The sequence below is a fragment of the Saccopteryx leptura genome, chromosome 1 (genome assembly GCF_036850995.1).
Source record: "Saccopteryx leptura isolate mSacLep1 chromosome 1, mSacLep1_pri_phased_curated, whole genome shotgun sequence".
Classification (NCBI taxonomy): Eukaryota; Metazoa; Chordata; class Mammalia; order Chiroptera; family Emballonuridae; genus Saccopteryx; species Saccopteryx leptura.
In genome coordinates, this window is record NC_089503.1 from 310,949,168 (window position 1) to 310,957,918 (window position 8,751).

Sequence of the window (8,751 nt, forward strand, 5' to 3'; positions counted from 1 at the left end):
TTTATATTTAATTCTATTTTAGTACACATTTTGTTCCACCTTACCACTTAGGTTTCACTAAAATCAGCTGGAGTTTAAGTCTGAGATTTTTTTTAAAAGTACGCTGCTTCTATTGAAATTTTTTCTTAACAATTGCCTTACAGTGTGGTAGTTGAGAGCCAGGCACTGGAATCAGATTGCCTGGGCTCCATCTGGGTCACATCATTCACTAGCTCTGTGATTCTGTGTAGGTCACTTAATGGCTCTTTGACTCATATTTAAATTTTGGATGATAATAGTACATACCTCATAAGATTATTGTGATGAATATTTTTATACATAGACCTGGGACAACTCATTAAACTTCAAAGTCATCATATTTATAAACTAAAATGTGTTAAGGTATGAGAATTGCTTAAATACTTAACAAGGTTTATCAGCCAATGATATTTAGGATGTTAAGCAAATATATCATATCATGTAATGTATATATACACATATGTCCATGTCTTATGATGTATGTATCTATCATCTATATATCTCTTTCTATATCAATAAATATAGATCTCCACTATCTCTTTAACAGCTGTACAGTAACCCCCTGTTTGGATGGGCATTTATTCATTATATAATCTTAAATTGATAGCTCTATATTCCATTTATAAAAAAGTTACATACAAGCTGTGATGAAGATCCTTAAGCAAGGTCTTGCACTTGCCCAATTATTTTCTTAGGCTATGTCTAGTGGGCAAAGTTTAGAGAAAAATTATAAACATTATTGGAGGGTCTACTGCTGCTTTTGTCCCATCAAATCCAGCCACTGATGCTCTTTTCTCTGCAAATTTGGGGCTCCCTAACTCCCTTAACAGCAGTTTCATTCTGCCGAGTCTTCATGTGGGTGTAGCGTAGCCTCATGCCCCAAATTGGAGCTGTCCCCAGTGGTCACCGGCTCAAATAACTGGCCAGGGTGGAGCCTTTGCCTATCCTCAGCTGAAATTGCCCTATTTGGACAGACATAGTAATAGTTTGGCCACAAGAATCCTCTGCTTCTGGTCTCTTTCCCATCTGTCGGGGCCACAGTCACCTAAGATGTGTTTTATACCCCATGATGGACTAGAGTATCTCTTCTGAAGGGAGGTGAAGGAGGTGAAGGGAGTCGGACCAAGAATTTTGCAAATAAAGCCCATGAAGGCTGTGCAAGACAGAGACCCAGATTCCATGGTTTAGTAATACTTAGCCCCGGCCAGGCTAGATGCTGGGGAGACCAGGGAAATTAGAAACAGGTCCTCCCCGTGAGCAGCTAGCTGTGCAGTAGAGGAGACAGAGCCAGAAACAGATCAGAGAGAGCTATCAGGGTGCTGATAAGCCTGCTCTGGGTTTTGTGGGACAGTGGAGGGAATCTGGAAGGAGGGAAAAGGCTCCTCCATCATCAGAGACTTTAGTGAGACTTTCTAGCAAGACCAACCATACAGTCTGTTTCTAAAGTTCACTGGTAAATTATTTAAAACAGTAGTTTCAAGTGTCTGCCATTGATCAGACACGCTTTTGAGTGCTGGAGACCACTCTTGTTATAGTAACTGGAGCTTTTATTGTCATTGGAACAGGTTGATGGTGATGTCAGCCTTCCTCTGACACTACGAAAGCATGGGCCCTCGGGGAAGGCAGGACACCAGGATCCTTATGGACCTGGATGAAGGGGTGTTGGGCTTTAGAGGGCCCAAGTCAATTTATCCCAACAATTTATTTTATAGCTTGTTTTTCCTAAATCAGAATCCAGTGCCCAATCTGCTTAGATCTGTAAATCTCCCCCCCCCCCTTTTTACTTTGGAACAGTCCTTATTTTTCTAACATGCATTGAAGGGACTAAGATATTGTCCTGTAGGACATTTTCGGAATTTGTCTGATTGGTTCTTTTTGTCACTTGTTATTCTCATGTCTAATATAGCTACTTAATAACTTACATGCAGCAAGCAGCCAATATAGTCTGTGAGAATAGAGAAGATGGAAATTATGGGATTATGAGCTTCACTTAATGAAAACTTCTAGAACATTTTACCAACTGGAGGCATCACATTCTTTACATGCATACCTGAAACTTTGTAAAAATTTACTATTTATCTCACTAAAAAGCAATCTTTGGTTAATGTCAAAAAGTTGGATTGAACAAATAACACTTTCTGACCACCATGTAATTCAAGGAGTCAATAACAAAAAAAATAGAAATTAAAAACCTCTTTAAATAATTCATGGATAAATAAAGAAGAAAGCATAATGGATTTTTAGAGCATGCTTAGAAGTGAACAATAATAAAAGTTCCACATATCAGAATGTCTGAGAGGCTGGTATGAGATAAAAGGCTGAAAATCAGTAAACCAAATATTCAACACAAGAAGTTGGCAAGAGAACAGCTGAATAAACTCAAAGAAAGTAGGAAAAAGGAAATGGAAAAGATAACAGCAGAAATACACAAAATCGAAAATAACCACAAAATAGATCTGACTGATGAAGCCAACTTTGAAAAAACTACTCAAACTGACAAACCTCTGGCAAGACTGTTGGGAAACAGAGAGATTGAACCATATACTATGGAAAGGAAACATGCTTTCAGATGAAGAATAAATCTAAAATATCATAAGGGGATATTATGAGCAGGTTTTTGCCAAGAAGACAGTGAGCAGTTCCATTTTGCAGGTATATTAGTTCTCTATTGCTACTGTAACAAATTATCACAAATTTAATAAATTAAAACATCATGAATTTACTACTTTACAGTTCTGGAGGTCAGAAGTCCAAGATCAGTTTCCCTGGCAGGAAGCAAGGTGTCAGCAAGGCTATTTCCTTCTGAGGCCTCCGAAGGGAGCATTCACTTTTCTTGCCTTTTCCAGCTTCTCCAGGCCCCCTGCATTCTTTGGCCCATGGCCCCTTCCCCATCTTCAAAGTGCATCACTCTAACCTTTGGTCCTGTTGTCACATTTCCTCTCTGACTCTGACCTTCTTATCTCCTTTTTATAAGGACATTTGTGATTACATGGAACAATTTAAGATAATTTCCCTATCTTAAAATCCTATTTACCTCACATCTGCAAAGTCCCCTTTGCTATATAACGTAACATATGCACAGGTTCTGGGATTAATTAGGGTGTGGGTATATTTGGGGGGCATTTTCCAGCCTATCACACTAAGCATGTGTTCTAATCTTTCAGCTTGATCATCCTCCCTCTGGTTGCAGGGATGCCTCAGTTATTTTCCTCAACTAGCCTGATAGGACTCAGGTCTGACCCTTGGAATATTTTCAAGGGCAGGGGCCTAACAAGTGGTAAAAAGCAGCAGTCTTATACCGTGTGCCAGTGGATCAAGGCTGGGGTCTTTCCATCATCCCACCTCTGAGAAATCTCAGCAGGAACGCTCTCTGCCTTGAGTCAGTGCAGGCATCCAGATCTGTGAATGTTCTCAGTGTACTGCATTAAAATCATTGTCATATTGTTCTATAAGATTACTTCATCGGAAGTGACTTCATGTGTTGATTTTCTTGGTTTCCTTTCTCAGCATTAGATTTCTTTGTATGTTTTGGGAATTGGGGTTTGCAGACTTACTTTGAGAAAAATCTGTTTTGGTTTTGTTTCTCTGTCTCCCCTTTCCCCCAGCTCTTTCCTCTCTGTCACCCTCCCTGGCCCACATTTCTGAGTTGCTGGGTCTTTTAGACCAATCTTGATCTTATTTCACAGTGGTAGTGTAGGTGGTTCCTGTTTTGCTGTTACATTGGGCTATGACTGATCCAATTACATAGCCATGGGAAGTTGGCATTGCCCCTGGTCACAGGTTTGTGTTCCCCACCCACCCACTACTAAGCTTCCAGATTATTTCACAAGCAGAGGAATTTAAATAGTGAGCCTGGGCCCTGTCCTTCATTTTGTGAGCAGTGTTGGGCACAAATAAGACTATTTCTTGGTTGGATTTCCTTCCACGCTTACTCTAAGTGTCATCACTTTTCTCCACCTAGTTTCAATCTCTCAGATTATTTTTTTCTCAATGACTTCCTTTCCTTTTTCTTATTGATTATGAGTTTATTCCCTTGTTAGTCTTTACTATCATCTAGGAAGGGGGTCTCCAGAGGGGAATGGGCTGAATGCATGTGGTCACATCATCAACATCAACTGGAAGTCTATACTATGATTTAAAACCCTATTCTTGCCTGACCTGTGGTGGTGCAGTGGATAAAGTGTCAAGCTGGAAATGCTGAGGTTGCCGGTTCAAAACCCTGGGCTTGCCTGGTCAAGGCACATATGGGAGTTGATGCTTCCTGCTCCTCCCCCTTCTCTCTCTCTCTCTCTCTTCCCTCTCTATAATGAATAAATAAAAATCTTTAAAAAAATAAAAAATAAAACCCTATTCTTGTGACAACATGAATTAACCTAGAGGGTGTTATGCTCAGTAAAATAAGTCAGACAGAGAAAGACAAAAACCATATGAGTTCACTTATTTGTGGACTATAAAAAATAAAACAAATTGATAAACAATATAAAACAAAACAGAAACAGACTCATAGACGCAGAGCACAAGTTGATGCTTGCTAGGGGGGATGGGTTGGATGGGTGAAAAAAGTGAAAAGGAATAAAAAAGAAAAAGAAATAAAGTCACCTTAGAGTTTGGGGAGAATATTTAAGGAGAGCAATTTAAGTAAGGTGGGGTTTTTTTGTTTGTTTTTTACTCTACATATGCTTTAGTAGAAAAAACAAAAACAAAATACAAATAAAGAAATGAGTACAATACAGCTATATACAGCCATTTTAATTATATAGAATAAATAAAACCCTATTCTTCATTCCACATATATTTTGGTTCAGAAAATGTAAGATGACTAAGTTAGAGACATTTTTTTTAAATGAAAAGGTAAAAAGTTTCATTAGTAGATTTAACAGGGAGGAGGGACAGGAAGAATCAAAAGTGATTCCACATGGCTAACCTAAGGAACTGGAGTTTAAGAATCCGAGATGGTAAAGCAGATTTTGGAGGCAAGGACAGGAACATGAAACCTGAGACTTCAATGGAAGAAAAGGAAGACAGGGGAGAGAGAAGACTGGTCCAGACATTTTGTTAAAGGCCTTCAGTAAATGCATAGTAAGAAGGAAGATTGTCAGTCAAGGAGTTTTGCTATGAGAGGCATCACTCTAAAAGTGGAGTCTTGAGGAGGGAAGGGTCAACCCTTCTACTTGCCTCAGGCCAACAGGAAAGGGTCAGCTATACTCTGAGCTCAGCTCTGGTCTTCCCTTGCTAGGGCTCTATTGTGCCTGAAAGTCATTGACTGACTTGAGTAGGAGACTTGAAGCAGAAAAGCACTGTGACTTGGTTTAGAAACTGTTTTTAGGCTAATTCACAAATTCCTAGTCTCTTTACATCTACTAACCCCAGTAATGGAGTCAAATCTCTCCTTTTTCCATATATGAATCCAAATGGAAAGTATTTCCGAGTATTTTTCTGGTTTTCAGACCCATCTTTCAGCCCTGAGGGGAGTTGTTTAGGTCACAGCACTGGCTCTAGTGTAGGTGCAGTTACTTCAGCAGCGAGAGTCAAACCTAAGAGAGGCAGAGAAGCTCTTCTGACTCTTGTACAGGACAGTATGGCCAAGGGCTAATAGGGCTTACCTGTTTGGGATAAAAAGGCGTCCATCTGGAGCTGTCCGAGGTCCTGAACCATAGCTACTAGTCTTTATTGCACTGCTATTCCATTTTCCATGGAGGCAGTGGTGATTCCTGTTCAACCCATCCCAGGAATTAGGAATTGAGTGAGCCAGAATATAAGAGATAGAGAGAAGAGAGGAAAACATACTGAGTTGTGTTTTTTTTTTTTTTTTGAGAATCCTGCTGCTGAGACATTTCCAGAGAGAAGGAAACGAGGCTTTTTCTTGCGATCATTATTTACAAAATTTTACAGTTACCAAGACCTCTGGGAAGTTGGGAAGCACATGATCTCACCATTTCCATTTGATGATAAGTTTATAGATGAAAATAAAGACACAGGATTCTGTGTTCCTTGCCAGAGTATATGGTAGGTGTCATTAAATATTGGTTGAATTGATAAAATGTTGGATGTGAGAGAAAGAACCTGAACTAGATATATACTTGGAATAAATTTGGATTTCATCCCTGTCCTAAAGGATGGCCAAGGAGCTAACATTTGAGATTTAACTGTGTCAGCAAGTTGACTTTAAGGCTTTAAATTTAATCCTTAGATTTAACACAAATTTCCCAGTCAACAATCAGGCTTGTAGAGGCAAGCCTTCTGACTGATATCCCATTGCTCTTATGTATTGAGTCTAGGGCTCAAACTCAGGTCCTGATGATCTCAAAGGCCATATTTTCACCACCACCAGTAGCAAATTCCTCCTTATGCAAGAAAAGGGGCACAAATCCTATAAGGAAAAAATGGTCTTGTAGTATACAAGCATCTTGTTTAATGTCTGGGGATCAGGTTAAAAGGTTAGAGTAAGGAGAAGCTAATTTTGTGATGGCAACTATTGCCGATCAAGGTTTGAATCTTAGGTCTAGGGTTAGAAGAGGGGAATAAGATGGGCTCAAACCTTAGTAGGGCCCATGGTTTCCCCAGATCTCAATACCTCATACACATTCCATCTTTAGACAGCAAAAGTAATGAGTAACTTCTAACGACAGAAGAAATCATTAGGATTGCCAATAAAGACAAAACAAAGCAATAAGATATAGCTCAGGGGTAAGGTATGAGATTTGATCTGAGCTACAACCAGATATTTGTCTCCAGCTCCTGGATGAATCAAGTTGGCAGCTACCAGGGCTTTCATAAGATCGAGGAGCAACCAGCTCTGGATCTGTGTCAGGCCAGCTCTCTCCTCATGTTACCAGGGACTGGAGTTTTTTTCTAGTCTACTGGGGCCTTATTCTGATTCTATTTGGTATACTTTATTGCTGCTCTCCACTAATTGGGCAGTATAGTCCATGTTGCTCTTATGAAATGTCCTTGAAAGGAACACTCAGAGGAGAATGTCAGGATGTCTTCCAAAGGATTTGCAGACACACCTTGGAATACTTACTTGAGCCAGTGTCCCCTTGGCTGCCATCTTCTCTCCTCCCCCATACTGATGAGTCCCTCAGGCTTGCATGGCTAATTGGACCAGGCATGAACACCTTGCAAGATGCACCAATAAGATGGTCTCTTCTGGAGATTTTTTTCATTACTTCCTTTAAATCCTGAACCAGTGCATTTTGTTGACTTGAGAGGCTGTGCTTCTTCTAGGTTAGTTTTGACTGCTGGACCAGGGAGACCTGGGGCTGAGGGGGTCCATTTTAGGACAGGCGTGACAGTCCTTGTGAAAACAGAGAAACCAGACTGATGAAAGGGGACAGAATAAAAAAACTGAAGAAAGAGAAGTAGAAATAGAGAAGGTGAGGCAGAGAGAGGTGCTGTTGTGTAGTCAGCCTGCAGGGAATAGACATTGTGGGGTTGGTGCCTGGTCAGCATAGAGTTCAGAGTAATGACAAAGAAGAAAGTCTGGCCTGATGTTTCCAGTTCTTTCCCTGCCACTTCCTGACTCCATTCCCTATGAAGGGAACGGGTGAAGGAGAGTTTTATTAGGGAGGTATACATTTATAGTAACTGTTTAGCATTTGCTACTTAGAAGAACTTGGATTTGTAAGAGATATTTATTAGGTGTTAGATCCTTGAAGCATCCTCTTAAGGTACAGTTCCTCAAAGTTTTCAAATCATAAATCATCAATTTGTAGCAAAAATTAAAAATTTAAAAATTTAAAAAAAGAAGGAAAGAAAAAAAGCAGAATTTTATCAACAATTTTATATTACATGATAGTATTTTAAATATTAAGAATAGTTTCATATTAGGAAGATCTCCCTCCCGCCTGCCTTCCTTGTTGCCACGTTGCAGGCTTTTTGCCCTTATGGTAGGGTGGGGCAATCAATGGATTCCACCCCCAGCCACACCAAGATTGGGTTGGAAGTGTACATGTGACCTAAGCCTGTCCAATCAGTGTGGATCTCAAGACTTTTTCTGGGAATTCTAAAACATGGCTACTCTCAGTTGGTCTGGATGGTGTGGGGTGAATATGTGGGGCTTGGTGCTACTGTAACCATTTTTCTACCTCATGGGAGCTGGTCTAAAAAGAAGCCAACACAAGAAGGACAAAGTCAAGGCACCTGAAGCAAAACCGAGTCAGAATCCTGACATCACAAAATATCTAATTAGTTCCATTTGTTTAATCCACCTGGAATTGGATTTCCGTTATTCCTGATTGAAAGCATACTGATCTGTATTCTATCTGTTTTTTTTCTCACAGCATGCTGAAAAGATGTGCATTTAATGGTCAGGATTAGATGATACTTGCATCTTTTTTATTACTTCCTTTAACCCCAAACCAAGGTCTAGATGCACTTTGTTGACCATTAACTCCTTTCTGTGAATAAAGCAGCATGTGGAACAACCTCTTCAATTCATAGAGCAGAGCCCTTCCTTTCGGCAGTCATGGCCGCTTCAAGTCTGGCACTGGTCCCAAAGTACCATTTCTAGCACATGACTCACAGAGTAAATAATCTATAAGTAAAAGCCTCTTATCATACTTTGGAATGACAAGCAAAACTGCAAGCCAGACAGCATTTTTTCTACATGTTAGCACCACACATGTGCCAAGGGCTTGCTTCATGCCTCACACATGCGCAGTTTTGGCTTGCTCAATAGCAGAGTAACTCCTAGCATGTGTATCATTAATTGCTTTTCTACTTCTTATATTC